Source organism: Neofelis nebulosa, chromosome 5 (genome assembly GCF_028018385.1).
Source record: "Neofelis nebulosa isolate mNeoNeb1 chromosome 5, mNeoNeb1.pri, whole genome shotgun sequence".
Lineage (NCBI taxonomy): Eukaryota > Metazoa > Chordata > Mammalia > Carnivora > Felidae > Neofelis > Neofelis nebulosa.
Genome location: NC_080786.1, coordinates 131,988,015 through 132,012,487, shown reverse-complemented (window position 1 = coordinate 132,012,487; position 24,473 = coordinate 131,988,015). Strand labels below are relative to the sequence as shown.

Here is a 24,473-nt window from a genome sequence, read left to right as displayed (position 1 = left end):
CAGAGCTGAGTCACTCTATCCAGGCGAGGGCCATCATGAGAGATAGGAGGAAGGCCAGGCAAGATCAGAAAGACTCCTAGCTGACATGGAGCTGACAGCAGCTATCTGAACAAATCCAGCAGAGATCATCTGAGCTCAGATGAAATCATCTGAATCCTGCAAAAATCATAAGTTAAAATTTTTTATTGTTGTATGCTACTAAGATAGCAGATGGCCATAGAAAGCAGGTATAAGTTTTATCTACAAATTTCTTTTTATTAATTAATTTTACTACTTATAGCCATTACTATTATGGTCTTTAGCAATCACGGAGAAAGCATTTTGAGTCTTAAAAAACTAGTATAGCTATTCTAGAATGAATTGGCTAAACATCAGCCCAACTAATGAGTCTTAGAATGTAGTGCTGCTTGAATGGGTTTTCTGTAATCTACAGCCAAAAACAACGTGAGTGATGCTATCTGTGCTTTCATTATGGGAACAACGAGAAAGCATTGAGTGATGGCAACACTTCAGTCTCACCAGTAAAATGGCCAATACTTTGCCTACATTTTCCACACATCTACTTGGTCTGGAAGCAAATTTTCTAATTTGAATATCAGTATCCTGCCTTCTTGCTTCCTATTGTGAGTCAAGATGATCGCATGACTTCTAACAACCTAGAACACGCATAATCACTGAGATCAACATCCAATGAAGTCATATGAGGCCAGTAGAAACTTCAATACAACCAACTTACCTTTCATAAATTTGATAATTACAGAGCTAAAAATATTGGAAAGAGACAATTATACCTTAAAAGACTTTCAAAAGCTATTTTCTGGCAAATGAAATCAACATCTGTGCTGCATCTTTACACCTTTTGAGAGCAAATAAACCTGACAAATATTATCTAAATTCTAGAAAAAGAATCTGAGAAAAAGTTCACTCTGACACATGATTTGTTTCAATAAAATGACATGTAAAAAAGTAATGATATCATCAGAGTGAGGGGGGAAAAGCTTTTAAAATGCTGCACCTAAAAATTAAAACAAAACACCAGTTATCTTTTATCAAGTCAGAGAATATTTATAGTAGTGATAACCTCAGCTGGAGAGGGTAGCAAATTGTTAACAATGGTTTGGAAAACAACTTATCAATGTGAATCACAAGGCTTAAAAACGTTCATTCTTCCTGGCCAAATAGATTGTAGATGTGAGTTTTGCTGTAAAATAGCACCTCAAAATTTACTTATGTAAAGGGACAGCCATTTATTATTCTTGTCGTTGGGTAGTGGTGGTCATTCTGGACTCATTCATACATCTGCTTCAGCTACCATGCAGGGAGGGAGCCCTGCTTTGGCAGCTGACTGACATTCGGTTGGAGCAACGGGGGTAAATGGGCTCTGTGCCTCTCACTGGTCAGCAGCGGGTGTGATAGCATCTAGGATTCGAAGAATGAACAGAAGCTATAAGGCTTCTGGAGGCTTAGGCTCGGAAGTGGCACGATTGTCACTTCTGCTATATTTTATTGGTCAAAACAAGCCACGAGTTCTGAAACAAGTAAGTAGGGGAACAGATGTTCTCTCTTGATGAGTGAAGCTGAAAAAATGACATCACAAAGGGGCACGGGTGCACGAGGTGTGGAGACCCATGTCCAATTCTGCAAATTACTATCTATATTTTGACAATATTTTCTGTGGAATTATCCTAAATATGAAGGCTGGCAGTGCCCAATGCACAAAGATAATTATACAGTAAAACTGGGGGAAATGATATTTCCAATTTTGCAAAAATGATCACAGAAGTTATGAAAAGTTTACCTGCAGATAATGTTAAAAATATGAAAAAGAAATACTTGTGTTATATAGTTGAAAAACAAAATAGAAATGCATCAGTGTAATGAGATTACAGTTAAATCAAACACCTTGAAAGGAAATATATCAAAATGTACATAGTGAAAGTGTTTGAGGAAGAAGACTATGGGTTTTTTCAACTGGCTTATTTTCCGAAGTTATATTTCTCTCTAGTGAATATGTTTAGCCTCCAGGATGTCAGACATAAAGTGATTAAATGATAAAATCTCCTCATCTTATTCTCTTAGAAGACATTTTAAAGATGATACATGGAAGGTAACATCACACTTCAGAGTCGGGAGAGATGTCTTTTCTTTCTTTCCAAGTAGGAAGTGACCAAGACCACCTGGAACACCAAACCTATCATGATACTAGAGCAACCAGAGAGAACACAGGTATAGACATAGTGCACTATGGGGAGAAAGGCAGAGTACTTCAGTAGAGAAGTCCACAATTTCCATTTCACACACAAGCAAAACCTCATAGATGTTAGCTGGGCGAGACTGGCTACATCAAGCTCTACTTCGAGGAAGTACGTTAGCAAAGATTACGAAAATTCTGTCATCAGTAACGGGCGTCTTGAAGCCAAAGCACTTATTCAGCCCAGATCAAATTACACAAATCAGTAGTAGAGAAAAGATCAGAAGGACAGAAAAGTAAGGCTTTAGCTATTCCAGTTAGGAGTTATAAAGGTATGTAGTGAGAGTGATATAAAAATTACATATGCTTAATAGCTTCTCAAATACAATTATATATAAATAGCATATAGAGCCCATAATCACAGTCATAGTCAACAAAGTAGGAACTTTTGAAGACGTAAAAAGTGGGGAATAGTAGAGTTGCAGCTTTGCTGTTCTGTGCCCATTACAATGCATAGTTGGACCCTGAGCAACTGTTTTGTTTTTCTTCCCTAGTCTACCCGTTCTGAGCATGTTTAGGATGATGGAGAAAATGATCTTCTGAGATCCCTTCTACTGTTACACTTCTATGATTTGAAGACTGAGGGTTGAATATTGGTTTATTAAGCACTGGGTCCTATTGGGACAGCTCAGTCATTCCTTGACTTGTTTAAGTTAAGTTTAGGATATGGAAAGGTAAGCACCTGTTCCTACAGAACTATGCCTCATTCTGAAGAGAGTTGTCTTGTGCTTTTAGGTTGTTCTAGAAACAGTTGACTACAAACATTAGGCTGTAGACTATGGTGAAATAATCATGTTATCTTTGTGGCCAGTCCTCCATCTTGGTTTCCCCGTTAGTCCCTGGTCCAGAAACCAACAGCTCCTATTTCTCACCTGGACATGTATTTTTTATACATAGCATTGATCTTGATGCCCTGCAATGCCAGACAACTATAGTTGTTGTGACAAACTAATTTGTGCTAACCCATGGCCTGTCCAACAGTGTGACTTAACGCAAGAACGTTAGCATCAGACTGATGTTTGTGGCAATTTGTTATGACAGTGATAGAAACTAACACACATAATACAAAACCATAATGTGGTTCTCTATTTCTACCTACACTTTTCTCTTTAAAATGGACTTGACCAAATTTTTAAATAGCATAGAGTAATAGATTCCCCTGTGGCACTGTATTAGAAAAGTTGTTTGTATTTTATTGCCCTGAATGTATTTTATTTATGGGAAAAACCACTTAAGGAGGAGTGACAGGAAAATAATAAAAGTCTTTAGAATTCAGAGATACACACAACAAACTAAAAATCTTCAGAGGAAATAAAAATAGCTAAGAGCAACCAGACTTAAAATATACATTGTGATGGACAAAGGAGATATATAAAATGAAAAAAATAAAACAAGCAAACAAGAGAAAGAACACTGTTTCCATTTCTACTTGATGTTCTGATTATATCCAGTCTTACAATGATTCATGTTTTATCAGATAGACCTTTAGAGACAGACATATTTTATGAGATATATGGAGCATCTTCAGCTGTTGAACTTTTTTTTAAGGTTTTTACATAGTTAAATTGATAAATTATACTATGTCTAAATGAAAATCTGGCCAATTCATTTTTATGCCAGCTGAAATAAACAAGATTGAAATATTGACCTTTTCTCACTGTAGTGATTTTAGCAATTGTTTTATGTTCCAAGGAGGAATTTTTTTGTTTGCTATGAAATGTTTACTTTAGAAGAACACTAATCATCTCAAGTTTATCAATTATGTAAAGAACAAGATAAGGAATGAGAAAAAGCATCTGAAAATTAATTTCATAACTTTTCATAATCACTTCATCCAGCTAGCTATAGAGGACTTATGTGACAGAAAAGAAAAATCATATTTTGATGATAGAAAAGAAATAGAACAAAGGCATTTGCAAATAGTTTAAATTCTATTTCTGACCTTTCCCACAAAATACATAATTCAAATCCCTACACACTTAAGACTGCAACGATTTTTCTAATCCAACACATTTTTTTCTAGATTCTGCTTGCAGACCATATCTTAAGTCAGTAAATTAGATTCTCAAATAGGCTCTGAAGTCAGTAGAGGCAAAACTGAAATGCTAGATTACATTTAGTCTTTTAAACATACGGTGCCTTCTTTCTTTTAATAAAAAAAAACCTTAAAAATATCAATTCTTAGATAATATGACCACAGTAAATTATCAAAATATCATATGATTCAAGTTACCCAGTTTATACTTCCTATCTATTTCATAGATCACAGCACAAGTAAATTTTCTTTGTCATTTAATCAATTCAAAACGAAAAGTATATTTTGCCCCGTCTATTGGTAAGCCAGATATGATGGCAATCTTTCATTTAAAAAACTCCCATGTGTTTTAACAGTTGAACATAGTTCATAGGGAATTAATATAATACTGTTAAAGTGGAAATTTTAATTGGCAGTCTTCATTAGAATGGTGAAAAGTTGTATCTCATTTAATCCTCTACACAAACCAGATCTTCTTTTATGTGTTTATATCATGCACAGATGCTGGAAAGAATATGTGAAAAAGGAGGATAAGAACAAAAGTGAGAAGAGGGGTCTGACCACTGAAAATCTTTGATGCCATACAAAATGAATGTGAGTTTAATCCTGAAGGCATTGTGAAGCCACCGAAAGATTTTAAGTAGAGGTATATCATGACATATTTATATTCTAGTAAACACATTCTGGAAGCAATAACATGATAGAAGAGAGAAAATGATCCTCAAATCAGGGAAAAGAGTTATGCGAGATATGAGGAAGTTCTCTACTATGATAATAGTAAAGAGACTTGACAAATGATTACTGATTCAGGCCGGGAGCTAAAACAGAGAAGTAGAGAATTACCCACTCTTTCTCCTTGGGTGGCTAGTTGGAAATGCTCACTGACATAATACTAAAATCAGAAGTCAGAAGTAGTGTCAGGGGCAAGGGGTGGAGACAAAGAGTTTGATCTGGGAAGGCAAGATTGCATATGCCTGTAAGTAGCCAGCAGGAAACATCCTATAAGTTGGCACTTAGTAAACAGGTTGAGGATGAAAACATAGATTTCATGATTACAGCTGATTGTTGATCCCATGAGAAAGAATGATGTTGGTTAGGATGTTTGTATAATTAAGAACATGTCCAGAAACAACAGCCTGGATGATACAAATACTTGAGGAGTGGGCACAAAAAGAGAATCCAATGGAGGAATCAAAGAAGAAATAGTTCACTAAGGAAGAAGGAATGATCAAGAAGAGTGGTCAACTCTGTCAAATACAAAGAGGTCAGATATGATAAGGACTTAACAGAATTCATTAATTTCATTCTTCGTGTTTTAAAGAAGTCTTCTGAGATATTAAGTATCTTGCCAACTCTTCAGGCACAAATATTTTTATTCCTGTTTCAAAGAATAGTAGACAACATTTTAGCCCAATGTGAAGTCAATTTTGATGAACCATTATGCTCTTTGTTCCAGCTCTGTATTCCAGCTTTCTGAAAATCTTTAGTAGAAACAGAGATCCTGGACATCCTTTTTAGTATGTATACACAAAATATAAACAAATACAAATAAATATATCTGTTCGTATATAAACAAGATATCCACCTTCCACTCACTAGGTATTCACAGACTAATATTCACAGACATATGCATTATGGTCTTGTTTTCCTAATAAGAGATGCTGACCCAAGTGCCAGTGATGAGTGAAAGCTAGAGGACAACAATGGTGAAACACTCCATGGGCCTACATAGCTCTTGAAGGAAACGAAAGTGATCAGTCTAATATTTGGAATTAGAACCAAGAAACCCAGCAGTAGGGGGCAGTAAAAGAGGATGTAGAGAAGGTCACCAAGGCCATGCTAGTCAAAGGAGAGAGGAACAGAAATGCCAAGCAGATAAATCACGGAGCCCAGATTTAACAGCCCAGGCTGGCTGAAGGAGCCAGCATGCCTGTTCCATTCCTGAGAAGATTCCATTTGCAGGCTGTAAGGACTCATAAGAATCTCCCTTGTACTTTTAGGTAGCTTGAATGAATCTTTTCCCTGCAACTAATCTAGATAGACAAAAACTATCATGAAAGTTGACAGGCAGGGAAGAGAATTTTCAGCTCTGGAAAGATAAATAAATGCACAAAGGAACAAAAAGAATAGAGCAAAGCTGTTTGGAGAAGGTAATATTTGAACTAAGCCTTAAATATGTTGGTCTGTCTGGCAAGTTGCTTTTCCAGTATGTCTTTCAGATGGGACAGTTTGAGAGTCTTGAGATCAGGCCCATGATCTCCAATGAAGAGTATATTGCATTTATGAACTCGATAAATATTTCCACATTGCATAAAGAATAGGGAAACATGAGAAATTGTCACAAAAAAGTTCACTTTAGTACAGCTAAATATAAAAATAGGTGGTTTGGTTATAAAGACAATTTGAGAAACCACGAACAAAGATGTCTCTCCCTATTCCTTCAGTCCTGGAATTAATAGACCATTTTCACATGAGAAATGCCCCAATATCTATCTGAATGTTGTAACCAACAGTTTATTCTACTGAAGACAAAAAAGAATAAAAATGGTCCCCAAACCTTTTTTAAAAATGTTTATTTATTTTTTGAGAGAGAGAAAGAGAGAGAGAGCAGGGAGGGGCAGAGAGAGAGGGAGAGAAAGAGTCCCAAGCAGGCTCCACGCTGTCAGTGCAGAGCCTGACAAGGGGCTCCATCTCATAAACCATGAGATCATGACCTGAGCCAAAATCAAGCATCAGACGCTTAAACCGAGTCACCCAGAAGCCCCAAGTCCCCAAACCTTTTTATACATGTATTTTATGAATGTTGTATCTTCCACCTCAGATTTTAAAATAAACCAAACAAGTAAAAACACCCTTAGTCCCACCAAGCCAACCTAATGTTTGTTAAATTCCATGTTGCTTGTAAGCTTATATGCAATTACTAAAAAGATTTCGAAAGCTAAGCAAAATAACCCTGTAAACAAGAGGACTTAGAATGGAAATCTTTAAAGTTCCTGATCACTAATAGGGTTACTATTGAGGGCAATCAGAATATCTCACAAAGGATTCTAAATATATTGTGTCACATTCAATAAGCAAAAGTATTTTATTCTTCCACATGATTCCTTAGCAAACAATCTCATCCCCAAATATCATGGCACAGGGGAGAAGTGGTGTTGGTTTAATTTAGATTTGATTTATGTGCTATATCATCAGGAACAGATAAACCTGCATAATAAACAGCATATGTTGGCCTTAACCAAGCATGTGGATTCTGTTATATGAAAAGCAAATGTTCAAGAAACAAAATTAATATTAATGTGTTTTGCAAAATCAAAGTCAGGAGCTACTTTTGGAGGAGCTGAATAATCACAGACCCTACTGTAGGCTAAATCCCACTTATTTCACATGTTAAAAGAGAGCTGGTGGTCTTCAGTACTGAAGCCCACGGGTCTAATAACCAAAACTAAGGTTTTTATTCTTCACGTAGAGAGTTGCTCCATGAGAAAAATAAGTTTTATAAAAACTGCAATTGCAGCCATTGACAACAAAAGTGGCATTATGCAGACGATGACCACCACTGTTGCAAAATTCTTGCAGGCCATTGGCACAGTAACTCTGTGTTCCAGTTGCTCGACTTCATTTTGGAATGTTCAACTGCAAAAATCATAACGGGCAATAATAATAAGCCAGGAAAAAGATTCCCTTTAAGGACAAGGGACGGAGTAATCGTGTTCAATGTTACCCAAATCTTGGCTACTGGAGACACATTTGTGATCACTTAAAACTTCTACAAATTAAAAATGAATGTTTAGGGGCGCCTGGGTGGCTCAGTCGGTTAAGCGTCCGACTTCAGCTCAGGTCACGATCTCGCGGTCCGTGAGTTCGAGCTCTGCGTCAGGCTCTGGCTGATGGCTCAGAGCCTGGAGCCTGCTTCCGATTCTGTGTCTCCCTCTCTCTCTGCCCCTCCCCCATTCATGCTCTGTCTCTCTCTGTCCCAAAAATAAATAAACATTAAAAAAAAATTAAAAAAAAAAAGAATGTTTAAAAATTTTAATGTTGCTACCCCAAGAGGCTAGTTTTCCTGAAATCCCATATTCTCATCTCATTTTTGATCTCTGGAATCACATTTATTCATATAGATCATATGCACTCTTTTCCATATCCACTGCTTCTCTTCTTGGGTATTTCTGTATCTCACTCTGTCCACTATGACAAACAACAGTTGTCAAGGCTCCATTATCTCCACAGATGGTACATGGAAGTGGTGTGTTTTGTTTTGTTTTGTTTTGTTACTTTTTATAAAGCAACTCCTCCTACAGTGGGCTGACAGCCAACCTGATTAGAACCAAGTGTTCCATTGTTGATATTTCTCCAAAATAGTCAGAAATAAATTTGTCCCCTTAATATTAATGTGTACTCATATCCTAAAAAAATAAAAAATCAGAGTGTAGCACCTTGGAGTTCCATCATTTTATCTGACAGAGAAAATTTCAAACATATCCTGTGGCTTTCCTGGTTATTAAACCACCCAAATAAATCCCCTATCTCTGTGATTCAAAGTTTGTATCTCTGACCTCACGTAAGCATGAAGAGTAGAAGAGAAGCAAGCTGAGAAACTCCTGAAAGCCTCCCATGTTTAGTTATTTACAAAAGTAAAAAAAGAGGACACTAGCTTAAAAGGCATTTGTTTGTAATAATTTCATAATACCAACAACTCTTTTAAGATGTGGTTTGCTCAAGATTTAAAAACTCTGAAACACTGTCTGCTGTTGAGGTCCTATGTCAAAACTCCAGGTATTGATGATGTCATTCATTTCTTAAAATAACCTATTATTTCTCAAATATAAAAAAATATGCATTCTACAGAGTAATTCATAGGAATAAAGCATGAATGAAAGATAGCCTGTGATCCTTTACCCAGATAGAGCCATTGTTAATGTTTTCATTTATACAGTTTTATAATATGTATTTGTGCATGAGTGTGTGCATGTGTGTGTTACAAAAACAGGATCATACAGTTGCATAAACAGCATTTTGTACTCACCAACGAATGTATTATGGGACTCTCTTGCCTCTACTAAATGTATGTGTATGTCACTTTTATTATTTTTTTAATTTTTTAAAATGTTTATTTCTGAGAAACAGAGAGAAACAGAGTATGAGTGGGGGAGGGGCAGAGAGAGAGGGAGACACAGAATCTGAAGCAGACTGCATGTTCCAAGCTGTCAGCACAGAGCCTGACATGGGGCTCGAACCCACGAACTATGAGATCATGACCTGAGCTGAAGTTGGAGGCTTAACCGACTGAGCCACCCAGGCGCCCCTGTATATATCACTTTTAAAAACTACACACTATTCCATGATATACCTATTGTATAATTTTTAAATTGGCAATTAGGATGTTTCAATTTTTCCCTGTTGAAGACGAAGTTGTGCTGATGGTAGTCAAAAATACAGCTTGGTACACAAATCTCATTACTTCTTTAGCATACATTTTAAAAAATAATCTTTTTTTACTTTTAAGTTTATTTATTTATTGTAGAGAGAGAGAGAGACAAAGCAAGTGAGTGGGGGAGGGGAAGACAGAGAAAGAGAGAGAGAATCCCAAGCAGTCTTTGCACTGTCAGCATGAAGCCCGAAGCGGGGTTCAAACTCACAAACCAGGAGATGATGACTTGAGCCGAAACCAATAGATGCTTAACCAACTGAGCCACACAGGCGCCCCAGCATACATTTTTAGAAGTGAAATTGCTGAGTCAAAGAATAAGCACATTTAAAAAATCTGAACCATGTTGTCCAACTGTCTTCCAACCAACAAAAGATGGTTTTGCCCGCTTGTCCTGTCTCCTACTCATTTTTCATTGAGAAAACAAGCCATTCATTGCATGCTTCCTATGTCCTGGGGTGTGTACTCCGTACAAGATAAGGAGACATGGAAGGACTAAATACGTTTCCAGCCAACTCCTCCCAGAGCTCATGGTTTAGTAATAGGATACACACGTAATTTCAATACAGTGTTATAAATGACAAAGTTTTAGCAATGTGTACACAGTTGATTGAGGAAGATGAATATTCCCTAAACATTCACTGAACATGCTCTAAAATGTGTTACCTCATTTTCTACCACAAACATCATAAGACATGGGCCTTTATTATCTTCATTCTACATAGGAAAAATCTAAAACCCAGAGAATTTAAATAACTTTCACTGGCGTGGCTGCTCTAGTCTCAGTTCTGCAACTCTCCAGCATTGTGATCCTGGACAAGTTAACTTCTCTAAACCTCAGTTCCTTCATGGGTAACTTGAGGATAACACAAACTTCCAGATTTATAGCAAGGACTGAATTAAATGTGAATTCTTACAAAGCAGTTAGCTTAGTGCTTAATATACAGTAAGTACTCAATAAATGCTAGTTCCGTAACGCCTCCACTGACTTTACTAACATCCCTGTCACAAACAGGGAACAAAGACTACTCTGCTCATGATCTATTTCATAATCAGAAATATTTTTTCAATGTTCAACCTAAATACTCCCAATGGCCTTCAGTGACATGCAGTGATATGAACTTCTCTTTCTTATATAATGGAAATATTTGTTTTCTTCCCATTCATTATTTACTGATTCTTAAGTTATTTCTATGAAAATTCCACTGTGTCTTAAAGATGTACCACAGCCCTGCACTTGGTTTTGAGCATCTGAAGAAGTTACTATAAATCGAGTTCCTAGAGCAATTTAAAACATATATTTTAAAATATTGTATGACAATTAGCTCATGTCATTATCCAAAGGCAAGAAGGACAGACTTCAGGAGAGTTAAGTAAGTTACAGATGTAGAGTTTTAAGGTAAAAAAAAAAAAAAACCAAACATCTATTAGCTATTTCAATTTTAACATTTCTCATTTATGTAAGTACATAAAAATTCATAACTGACATATTCTGAACCACTCGAGTAATCTATTAAAACAGATCCTTTTTTTCATGAATTGTTCTAGAAATTGCCTGCACTGCAAGGCATTGCTGGCATTTGGTTCTCTTGTTTTAATTTTGACAGTGTTTCTAAATAAAAATAAACACGTTACTTTTGCTTATTTTTTTGTTAAACAGAAAGATTTGGTTGAGAGAGAAGTTTTAAGTTGTATGAATGCCTATAATATTCAAATTTATCAGCTAACAGGCTCTATTTTGTTTTAGAGCATGGATAAAATAGCTCTCAAAGTGAAACTACCTCGAGCTTTTTAAAAATATAGAGATGTTCCTCATGAAATATGTACAAATACAGGGAAGCAATCTGACTAAAAATGCTCAACTTAGCAGCAGCAATGAATCTAAGAAAGGTTCATGCCAATATCTTGAAAATTTACTACTTTCGGCATCTGCCTACTTTAACCCTTAACTCTTTGTCACTTACCTAAAGTTAACTCAGTGGGGTGTTTCTTTAGTAGGCTCTTTAATTGTCCTTATCATTTTTGAAACATTATTTAATTTTAAGATTTGGGGTAAAAAGTTTTGGTGGAATATTTTTCCCAGAGTAAATATAATTTTGCTTTTGTTTTCAATAATTTAAAGACTGTGGATCACTTATCCTTATTTATCACAACAGCAAAGACATACATTTAAATCATCTCAACAGAGTATTCTCTTTAATGTAATATTATTACATTGGGAATTTGTGGAATCCCTTCCTACCTCACTAGAAAATATGATACAAATGACTTGCAATTAATGTAATTCATGGAATAAAAGATAATGTTTTTGATCTGTTACCATAATCATTATTAGCATGAATATTGGGTTTTTAAAACCTTTTATAGATTCAGATCGCAAAACAGCAATACGAACCTACTCCTAAATGAATAATATTCCCTTTCCTTTTTCTCATGTGAAGTACACTTTAGAGAGCCTCTCTGACCAGAAGAGAACCACATTACCCAATTGTAGTAAACATTCTTTTCTTAGAAAGAAACATCAACCTTGCAAATATAGTATCAGTGAATTCACTATTACTTGGAGCTTGAAGGCCACCAAGCTCTGACTCAATAGGGAGAAAAAGATTTATTTTCTCTAAGTGTCATACATTCCTTCATTGACTTCAAAGTCAGACCCATTTCCAGTTCTCTAAGACGTAAACTGCAGTACTTACGTCAAGTGGATTTTCTAGTGGGTTATTTATTTCCATCTGTCTTATATTTGTGGGCAGGTTGAATAGATCTGAGTCTGCTGGAGAGAGAGATGAAAGATAGACTTTAAAGCAAGAGCTGAGTTTAAGCAAGAAAATAAGGTTCAACAATAGCGGATTAAACTTGAAACCTTGGGGAAATTCTTATTCAGGCAATTTTATGTGCAACTTTTAACTTGCAAATAGGGAATTTTGACAATCTCTACATTGTTCCATATACTGTAGTGAGAAATGATGATTTATGTAAATGAAAGTGATAGGTCGTGTATTTCCTAGGAAGCACATTCAAGTTTATTTTATCTGTTGAATTTGTTTCTCATTGTTCTTGTAAAACTGCTTCAGTTTCCTAAGTTCTCCTTCAGTGCACACCATCCACTCTTAACCTCTCACTTCCTTTGGTCTGGAGCTCCATTCTTTATTAAAAGTTCACACCAACAACTAAGCAGAAAAAAATAATGTTCTGGTGGAGTCACATGCTGGTTAGAGGTTCTTCACTCTTCATTGCACATTAAACCTGCATATAATTTATGTTGGTGTTAACCACAGATTTATGTCCTTTGAACTTTTTTTAATAAGTGAATGCTTTATCTCCCTAACGTAAACACTGTTGTTCATTCCGATTCTTATAAATTATTTGACGAATTACTCTGGTGTCTTTAGGTAAAAATAAATTAACTTAGAAAATGCTATCAGCCTAATTAAATCATGTGCTAGGTGACTTTCTATCTGTCCATAATTATAAATGAAAACCAACACCTTGTGCTAAAAAGAAAATACATACAGTATTAATTAGTCTTCTAAGGGTGGCTAAAATGTGAAAAAATGGAATGTATTCAGAATCAGGTAACTTACCTCCCATGACTTAGGAACAATTGTCGGGGGCATGGAATACAGGTTTAGGGGATCAGAATTTGCTGAACAGCAGCTTTTAGCTTTCTCCTAGCTTGAACCTATATTAAATAGTCTTTGTATTGGGCAGATTTACTTTCTTTTTTAAGTGATCTACACTAATGTTTACTGAAAATAACTCCAGGTGAGTTTTCCCACTATAAAACCCTTATAAAATTGATTGGAAAAAAAGAAAAAAAGATCAACTCCAGATCTCAGTGGCTTAGCGCAACCAAACTTCTCTTCTTGCACACATGTAAGTCTGACATGGGTTAACGGAGGTTTCTCCTCTGGGTGGGGTTTTAGGGACATGGGCTGATGGAGACCGTGTTAGTTTGTGATGCCGCCATCTTACACACGCTTCAGCATTTGCCATCGTAAGGGGACAAAGAGCTTAGAGAACTCAGCTACTCTTAAGAGAAGCGCCTCATTTCTGTGCATAGCTCATTGACATTAACTTCGAGGGATGTTAGGATGTTATCAAGCAAAGGGAAAATAATCAATTATGGTAAAGACTGGTAATCATCATCACCTTCTATGCGCTAAATATTCAGTTCCCTCTTCTTCGCACACATAACACATACTCAGTACCTCAACACGGAATGGCCTAAAGCCCATCCAGTCAGTGCCTGAATTTCAAAGTCCAGCACATCTAGATGAAGTTCAAGCTCCTATGTGACTTCTCCGAGTTTTGAGACCAATGAATTTAAAAGCCAAATTACCTACTCCTACACACACACACACACACACACACACACACACACACAGACACACACACTCAATCCACAAAGGTGTGACAGGGTCAGGATAATTACAATAATACACTCACTTTTAGAAAGAAGACAAATGGGACATAATCAGCAGTTCATATAAATCCCGAGGTCCTGCTGAGGACACAGTAAAGGCTCCCTACCAGTGTGTAACTCTAGTCTCCTTGTGACAAGTTCTTTTTTATTTCCATTCCCTTCTTTGACTGTATTTGAAAATTGGTCTCCTCAGGGCTGCACAGCTTCCTTGGCCCCCTTGCTCACATGAGGTTGTGTCCCCAAAGGCCATTGTCAGCTTCATACAAACGCATCGTTAGTCCAGGCTTGTGGTTTCTTTGGAAGTACATTTCTCTCAAATACTTAAGAGGCTTCCTCTCTATTTGTTTCTAGTCAGTTCCATGTATCAGTAACCACACCCACACTTTAAAATACCTAGTTCTCACATCTCTAGCAGCTCTTTGTTTTCTCGACCCCTGTCTTTTTTCTACCAAGTTGGTGGCTACCTGAAGCTTATCTATAATAACAGGTGGAAAGACCCCACTTTTAAAACTCTCTACCTTGGGTCACCTGGGTGGCTCAGTTGGCTAAGCATCCGACTCTTGGTTTTGGCTCAGGTCATGATCTCACGGTTTGTGAGTTCAAGCCCCCTCACTGGTCTCCATGCTGACAATGCGGAACCTGCTTGAGATTCTCTCTCTTCCTCTCTCTGTCCCTCCCCGGCTCATTCTTTTGTCTCTCTCTCAAAAATAAATAAATAAACTTAAAAATTAAAAACAAAAATCTCTGCCTTAAGTACAGTACTCAACTGAAATATTTTGTTGAATGGAAACTTCCTTTGTGTTCCATTTGGGTCCAGAAGCAGTTGGCTTTTCCAGTGCTGTATGTGTCCATATTTCTAGATCCCCTGTATTTGTTCTAATTTCTGCTTGTGAGTCAGCCAATTCTTCCCTGGATTCATCTTTATTTTTGTAGTCCCTTGCCGAGCACAGCCAATGGCAGTTAGCAGACATTGCTATAGTTCTTTTTTCGCCTCTTACCTAGGAGCTAACTTTACTTGAGCATATGCTCTGCTTTCCAAGTTCTGATGTACAATAGTTTCAGCAACTGTCTTAACACTATATGACACACATTTTCTTCTGTTTCCACCTGGGTCATTTTTCGCACTTTCTGTCATTGCCTATATAGTACACATCAAGTATTGTGTTATACTAGAGCCCCATTTCTAATATGACTTTTTCTATTCATGAGAATGGTTGAGGTTACAGAGATATGACAAATTAGCCACAGAACCTGAGTGGCTTATCATAACACAGGTCAATTTCTTGTTCATATAAATGTGCAAGTTATGAGGAAACTGTCCTCCATAAGTCAATCAGGGACCCGGGCTATTGGAGGCCACACTGTCTTTAGCTCTGCCATCTCAACCTTTGGCTCCCAATGTTGCCAGGTCAAGAGGAACTTATAAGCACATTTAAATACCTCAGACTTGAAGTGACACATGTCACTTCCTCTCACAACTATAGTCCACAAACACCTGTCCTGCCCTAATGGCAAAGGAAACAGAAATCTTTACATGAAGAAGGAACGGAAGAAGAGGAAAATTAAATTTTGTGGTCTCTAATTGTTTCTCTTTGTATTTTTAATGTTCAGATAAATGGAAACATAGGTAAGCCACAGTAAAATTATTTGATCACCGTGATGGAGAAACATTTGTCAAACAAATATTAGATCATTTCATAAGTATAATTGGGAAGCAAAAGTTTGATCCATTTCCTCACATATAAAAATACCTAGTGACTAATAGGTATAAAAGAAAGCTACATAGCAATCAAATTGGCCCTTAAATTAAAAAAAAAAAAAAAACTCCCTCAGAACTAGTTATATGACATGGAAAACAGATTGAACAAAAACAGTCACTAGCAGGAAATAGTAGGAAGTGGAGCAGCAAAAAAATGGATAAAAATAAATGAATAAAAAGAAGAAAAGAAGGAATAAAGCCACATAAAAGTTCAGGAAAGATTTTAAATGTTGTCAGATATAAGGAATTATTTTGAATAAAGTTAGGAGTCTATATAAAACATTGCTTTACAGCTTCAAAATTTTATCATAGCTAGGATATCAAGGTTCAGTACAAATAGAAGGTTCCTAAATGATTCTCAGAAATGGATATTCCTTAACACCTAGGTCAAGAATGAGGGTTGTGAACATATTGGTGAGAGAGTGACGAGTCAGATAAAAACTGGCCCACCCATAATCATGGTAAAAAGGGCGATAGCAGCCCTTCTAAGTTAATGAACAGCCTATGTATCATTCTGGCACACCTGGTTCAGGGGGTTTGAGAGAAGAAGGGAACAGGAATCCCTTAGAGGAGGAAATCCAGCAAGAAAACCACTTGAAATAAAATATTTCCAAGAATTATTTCAAACAAGAGTTAAAATCTTTGCCAAAGAAATAGCTCGTTAAAATTGATAAAGGCATTTCTTAAAAACTGGACTGCTAAAATCTGAGAAGAGAAAAATTTTCTGCAGAAAATCAGAGAGTAAATATTCTAGGCTTTGATGTCCATACAATCTCTGTCATAGCTACTCACCCCTGCTGTTAGAGCAAGAAAAAAACACAAATGATAGGATACATAAATGATGGCCCTGGTTATGTCTCTATGAAACTTTATTTGCAAAAATAGATAGCAACCTATCTCAATCAGCCTACAGCCCATAGTTTGCCAACTCTTGCTCTCAGAGAGAAAATGGCAAATAATTCTAACAAAATTTTAAAGTAAACTGGTGAGAACAAAACAATGATCAACCATACTGACAGCTCAAGACATGCAAAAGAAAACAATGAAATTCTCCTCTCCCCTAAAGCATTACGAAATACCATGATACATGACTAAAGGGGGGTAGAGCATATTGACATAAGGTTTGCAAAATTTCTAAAGATCAAATGCATATATATGTGTATACGTATAGACACACACATATATCTTACACACACACACACACACACACACACACACACACACACACACACACATATATAGACACACGTATACAAAAACGTAGAATTAGAATTTGGAAATCTTGCTAAGGGTGCATAGTATTTAGTTTGAATTTTAGAATTTTAATTAGTACAAAAGCTATTCAGAGATGAATCAGGAAGGAGACAATACTTCTTGGTGGTCATAGTAATGATTTATTTGGTTATATATATATATATATATATATATATATATATATATATATACTTCCCTACCCCATTATTTTTGGAGAACAAAAATAGGGAAGAAGTGGGAAAAGTCATGCAATCTCTCTGTAGGTACTAGGAGTTCTTAACACTGGGAACATGAGGTCTCCTACTCAGTCTCCTCTTTATTGCCTTCCTTCATCCCATGGACTGAGAAGTTTCTAGAGGAATCAAATTAAGCAATAGCAAAAAGCATGTACTTTTAGCCTTAGGAATGTCCATCCCATATTAGGAGTCCTACTATCCTCAACTATCCTGAGTCCAACAATTCTTGTATAAAAATATTTCCCTAGTACCTGTGAACTGTAAGCAGAGTAATTAGAAAGTTCTGTGGGTACTAAAAAAAAAAAATGAATATTTCATTAAGGAGTAAAATTCATTTCTGATACATTCTCAACTATTACAAAAAACTGATAAAGGTTTGTAAAGAGTATCATAGCAAATAAATCTTTTTTCCTTTTGAAATTATCTTTCTTTGTTCCCTGATCACAAAAGTAACCATGCATCACTATCAAATGTCACAAAGAAAGAATTTAAAAGAAACAGTTACCCGTGATGCCAGTACTTGGAGACAACCACTGTCGGTAGTGTGAAGTATGTTCTCCCACATTTTTATATTCATACATATGTGTGTATTTACCAACCTAAGATCTGCTAAACAAACTATTCTTTGATTTTCTCTGTTTCGTTTAAAAATATGAACAATTTTAATGTACACAAGGAAAAATGGGTTCCTTCTCTTTTAACCACATTGCATTGCACTGGAAGTATGCACCATAAATTATTTATGTCATCTTCTACTGATGGACATCTTGGCTGCAAAATTATTTTCCCTATTTTACACTGTAACATGAACATTTCAGTACACTTATTTGAGTGAGCTTACCCTATTATATCCCTTAGGGTAAATTCATAGAAATGCAATTTTCTATGTTGAAGAGTATCTAAATTTAATGTTTTGCATTATATTAATAAATTACCTTCTAGAAGAGTTGTAACAATTTCTCTCTCCCTAAGTTTCCAATATGAGTGTGTTTAAATAAATTATGGTATTTTCACAGACTAAAATACTATGTTTCAAAAATTAATGACATGGCAAGCCATACATAGGATTATATCAGGTAAAACAAGATACAAGATATAATAAAGTACACCATTGATATATCACTATATAAATTGCTATATATATATATATATATATATATATATATATGGAGAGGAATATACATATTATATATAGTGTGTGTGTGTGTGTGTGTGTGTGTGTGTGTGTGTGTGCGTGTGCGCGCGCGCGCGCTCCAAGGAGAGTCACAACATAGGGAAAGGACTGGAGCAAATTTTTAACTGATATCTTATGTTCTTCTACATTTGTTAAATTTCCTAGAATTTGTGCATATTTTAGTTGTAATCTGAAAACCAGTATGTTAAAGAAATACTGGAAATCACAAAGCTGAAGAAATGTGTTTTCACATATTTTGTAGTTTACCTGCTATTAGACATACAATTATAAAACAAAACACCCCTAATGTGCCACAATCAGGAATATTTAAACGTGCTAAACTAAATTGCTTTTTCTCAACAAAGGACTTGTTTTAATTCGTGAAATGTCTTCATGCCTAATAGCAAGCAGAAGAAAACCTTGCTCTCCTCTGCTGAGAAGACAAGTTAAGAGCAAAACGGTGAGCCCCTGAAAACAGAGAAGAAACTAGCTCCTAAGAGCTAGCTCTTACCCTGGCTGCAGGCATTTTGGAAAGCTTTTTGGAAGGGAACAAATCATTAATAAAGACTCAATACTTACAGTGACCTTTGAGCAATTCCAGATGTAGACATGCAGATTTTTCCACAAATAATAAAGAAGGGCTGGCTACAAGAAGTGACAGTCCGGAACAGATCTGCAGGAGACTAGAATTACATGGGACACAGAAAAGAGACTGACCAGAAATGAAACAACACAAAAAGGATCCAGATCCTTCACTAAACAACCAGAGATTTATTCTCTTACATGATTTTTTTTTCTACCAATTTTTTCCTGAGTGAACAGGAAATGTATGTTATTTTATATTTTCTGGATATGATTATGGCTTTATCAGTCTTTATGATGCTCTTCTTCTCCATCCTAACACTATGCTAAGTTTTTATACAGAGTGACTCATTGAATCCTCATATAAACCCAACTTGGTAAAGACTATTATTCACATTTTATAATTAGAAAAGGGAGGCACAGAAATTTAGGTAGCTTAGCCAAGATCATGCATCTAGAACAGAGGTCGACACACTTCTTAAAGGGCTAGCGAGTAAATATCAGATGTGCTGCCATAAGGTCTCGGTCACAACCATTCCACTGTGCTGCATAGTGCAAAAGCATGCAGAGACAATACTCAAACCAGTGAACGTGGCAGTGTTACCCAAACAGGTGGCAGGTTCACTGGCCATGGTTTGCCAACCCTTGACCTACCTACAAAGTAGTAAAGCAAGATTCAAACTTAAGTCTACGCCTTTAATAATTAAACTGTCATACAATAGGGGAAATACAATAATTGTGGTTCTCCTTCCATAGTCTGGGCTCACTCATTCTCAAATATTCTTTTGGGTCTCTATACAGTCTAGTTCTAAAGAAACTTACCAGTTAATGTGAATTGTCACTTACAGTGATTTGCTGGGCAAACAGTTATGGATTCCTAGGGGGCATAAATAAGGTAGGTAACTTTTCTAACAGAATGGGATTTAGCCCCTTCTTGTCAGGATAGATGTGCAGACCTGAAATTTAGAAGGCAATACTCAGCCTTCCAAAATGGAGAGAGAAAGGAGATGACATTGGGCCCATTTTTAATTTAGAAATATTTAGTTTAACAAGTCCTATGATCTCAATATTTTTCCTTAATTTCCAAATTATTGTCACTTGGTGAATTTGCCTCATAAGTATAAAAACATTGGGCAATATGGCTGTACTCATTTTAAATTGCCTAAAATTCAAAGTTGTGAGAAAAAAAATATTTCAACAATATTTAGTTTTCCTTGAGTTCATGAAGTAGCATTGAAAAATAATCAACAAGTTGTGCCAGCTTTTTGATTTTTTAATAGTAGGTCTTTAGCAGAATTTATTTGACAGCCGCATCCATGAATACAGAATGAACCAAGGTTACATAAGACTGCTAAAATAATTGAGAAGTTACATGATCTATGGGCAGGAAAAAGAAGACTCAGAAATTTAAACTCAGTCTTAATGTTATTGTGGCCCAGTCAAATGACCTTGAGCCAATTCTCTCTAAATCTGAAGCTTCCACAGGAAAATGGCATTAATATCACCTGCTAATGTACCAGGGCTATTGTGAAACTTATATGAAAAAATTCATGAAGTTACCTTGTAGATTTAAAACACTATATTCATTAAGGTAGGCTTCTAAGACTTACAATTTATTTTTACAAAGAAAAATATCTTTTTTTTCCCTGTATCTTTCACAGACCTATAATTTTCACCAGAAACGTAGAAAAGAGGACACCCAGAGTTCCAGATCTTTGCCAGCCCATCACTGTGAAAAAGCAAAGTCAACCCATAATCCTATTACCATTTCATTTTTCGAGACCTATAAAATTTTTCCTTGCTATCAATAATCACCAACATTTCTCAATGCTCCATTTACTAGATTCCTAAACTTTTTCTAAGACTAGAGAGTAAATAACAGTAACATTTATAGAACAGAAGTCACTTAAGTAGTTTTCACAAACCAATTGACTAAAATTTTAGCTAGATTTCTAAGAAATATCGTAAAGACACTGTAGCAGATTGTGTTATTTTCTGTAAATATTTGCAGCCCATCTCTTGGGGAAGATCATACTCCCCCACTTCACTGATGTCAATCTTGGTCATATGACTTGTGAAGAGTGAGCAGAAGTGGCATGTGCCACTTGCAAGCAGAAATTTAAGGGCCACTGCAGTTTGCCAGTTTCTTTTTACTTCTGTGCTAGACCAGAATATTCCAGATAAGGGCTCCATCAACCAGGGGTCCAGAGTGAATACAACATGGAGCAGCACTGGGACCAACCCAGGAGACTATGTAGAATAAGTGAGAAGTAAACTTTTGTTCATGTTAGTCACTGATGTTTTGGGTCACCTGTTACCACAGGATAACCTAGGCTATTGTCCTAAATGACTAATTAGAGGATGTAAAAATCCTGTTATATTCTGTGCCTGGACCTTTTAATTATAATGATACAAAGATGGCGGTAGCAAAAAATACCGCATTTATTCAGAAAGAAGCATTTCAATGTTTCCTATAGGTTAATACAATTAAGACAGGATATAAGACTAAATTTTGTCTGCACTGAACAACAAAAGTGTTGCAAGGGATTCAGAATCCTAAAGAATTTTTGAGTTATTTAGAGGATACAAAAGCATGTAACCAGAGGATCACATCCAGAAATAATGTTGGCCATTATTTAGGGATTATCTTTAACCTGGGAAAATGGGGCACTCACCATCCTTTTTTCTTTTTCTCTTTTTTAGCCAAGAAACTTCAAAATTATTTTCAAGGAAAAAAGAAGTGACTTTCAAAATGCATTAGCAAAACTCCATAGATTTCCTAAATCCAAAGACTAATAATATATACAACATTTCCTTGCCTAAAAGCTATGTCCTAATATGACACAAGTCCTGTCAAGATTTCTGTTTTTAATAAAAAGTTAATCATGTTTAAACATAATATCTCTAATATCTGGCTCAACACAAGAAACATACAATTTCAGGGATAACATTAGATATGCTTTGCAATATCAAGAAACTATCAACACAGTATCAAGGATACCCTGCCCTCTACTGTCAGTATTAAAATTTTGCATGTTTAACTAAATAGCTAAATCACTGTATTTAAAATCCCTCCACACTGTGGTGTTTAAACATTGTTTCTATTCTATTAGCTCTTTCCTTATACAATTTAACATGTATGTTCACTTAAACACTAAAGCTAATTAATCTTTTCATACTGCTCCTCAGAAAAGGAACTCAGAATGCTTTAATGCTATTTAGTCATTTCTCAACTTGGAGTCTCTTGTTATTCCACACGAATTTCTCTTACTTTAACCCCATCAATTATAAAATGTAATTATTTCAGTATGGTAAATGTTTGCTTATCATCACACAGGTATTTTCTATTTTATTTAATCGCGATTCCTCCTTGCATGTTAGACCTTCCTTCGAAATCACTTCGTATTTAATGCAGATCTGCTAATGTGAAAGGCTCTCCATTTTTATTTGCAGAAATCTCTGGTTTGTTCTTCTTCTTTAAAGGTTCAGAAGTATACAATTCCAGGTAAACAATGATTTTCCCTGACTACTTGAAGATAATGTTCTCCAGTCTTCTAGCTCCCTTTGTTGCTGTTGAAACCACTCACCTCCAAACTCCAGCTGGCCTCTCTGGCTCCATTTAGCAATATCTAAGCTCTTGTCACTGCCAGCTAAAGGGAATTTTCCAGAGTTTTGTTGGGAAATCTCACTTTTTCATTGGTTCTCCACACCACCTGTACTGTGGGTTCCTCTGTTCTGTTCCTGTCTGAATCTGTCATTTATTATGGTTTCTAGAATTTTCCTACAAATGTGATCTTTAAAAGTTAGCTTAAAACATGTGCAGAGTTAAAGGGCATGGTTTACACCATCTGCATTTATGTCAATGAAGAGAAACATGTTCATGCATCACCATTTTGTATTTTACATTACCTTGGTGTTCTATATACGTAATGATGGTGGTCTTGTATAATAATATTTAAATTTTTGAAAAATCACATACTTGTATTTGTCTCAAAAAATGGAATGTTCCCTCAATTATCATATTTTTTGTGAGTTACATGCATGTACTATTAATCTTAATATTAAATAGTATCATTTTTAGACAAATAAATTTAAATATAATATATAGAATAGATTTTACATATAATCTGAATTGCATGTACCACCAGGTGTCATAAAGGGTCTTAGAAACTTATTTATGCAGGCTTTCCATGGAGCAATCCACCTGACAGTAGAGCTAGCTCTGTCCTTTGGACACTCTAGATATTTTCAGACCCTTTTTAGATAATTCAAGAAATAAGTCTGAATGAATGCACACAAAGTACTATTTTCAATTACTAAATAAGTTACCACTTAAATAACATTATGTCGCAGCCAACATGCAAAGGAAACAGGTGAAATACTCCTACTAGTCAAAGTAATCCTCACTAATTCAACAAAATTTGTTTTGTACCTGCAAGGTGTTCGACAGAGATACAAATGACAGACCAGTAAAAAGGTGGACCTGTCTGAAGTCACAGATTGTAGTCTCCTACACAGACCAACAGTTACCAAGCCAGTAGAGTAAAGCGTGATGAGAGCCACAATACAAAAAGTACAGTACATTATGTGAGTACTTAATTTTAGAAACATTTTGTAAAGATTCAGGCTCTTATGACTGGGCTTGAGATCACACCATAGATAGAAACTTGAAAAGCATCTGTTTTCTTTCTTAGCCCTGAGAATCACGTCATAACTCGTTTGTTCCCTCTACATTATTTGAAATCCTAGATGGCCACTAAAAACAGTTCATGAAAAATTAAAACTTATTAAAAATGTTAGTGATGATTTACAAACAAAGCTGGGTACGGATAGTTGCAAGTCAATACAATTTTGAAAGGACATCTGCTGTGATGGATGGCTTCACTCAAAGTGCAGATTATTGGAGATTTGGTAAATCATACAAATATATCAGAGTTCTCTGAAATCAAGACAGAGTGAGAACACACAACTAAAAATAGGCAGTAGATGATATACGAACCAAATATACTTTTAAAAGTGTATGTAGCAGTTTAAATGTAATTGGTGTAACATAAGCCTGAGCAAACTTAAAAAGCATACAAGGTTATCAGGATTAGAGACTCATTAAACTATAGGTTCTATTTTAAGTAAAACAACCCAGTAAGTACCATTTTGCAATGAAGTGAAATGACCCATTTCCTTTTTCTTTGTCTTAACACAGGAGAGTTAAGGTAGCAGGGGGTAATGCATACACATACTCTAAGAGGTATGTAGTGATGTGTTTGGGAATTTACCAAGTTGGAGTAAAAATAGAGCTCACCTTCCTGGCACAGAGATTTACCTAAGTGC

General features: G+C 35.8%; 1 long non-coding RNA gene across 3 annotated transcripts in view; it reads left to right on the top strand.

The window, feature by feature from the left end:
- LOC131512710 (uncharacterized) overlaps window positions 1–22,055 on the top strand; it is a 48,533-nt gene extending 26,478 nt beyond the window's left edge. Inside the window, exons 2-7 of one of the 3 annotated variants that reach the window (XR_009262260.1) lie at window positions 2,161–2,226; window positions 2,746–2,925; window positions 4,788–4,880; window positions 5,743–5,803; window positions 18,929–19,023; window positions 21,849–22,055. This is a non-coding gene — a long non-coding RNA (uncharacterized LOC131512710). Of the gene's footprint in view, window positions 1–2,160; window positions 2,227–2,745; window positions 2,926–4,787; window positions 4,881–5,742; window positions 5,804–18,928; window positions 19,024–20,806; window positions 21,462–21,848 lie in introns of those variants that run through there. The other 2 variants (XR_009262258.1, XR_009262259.1) reach the window with 2 other exon arrangements.
- Window positions 22,056–24,473: the final 2,418 nt, after the last annotated feature.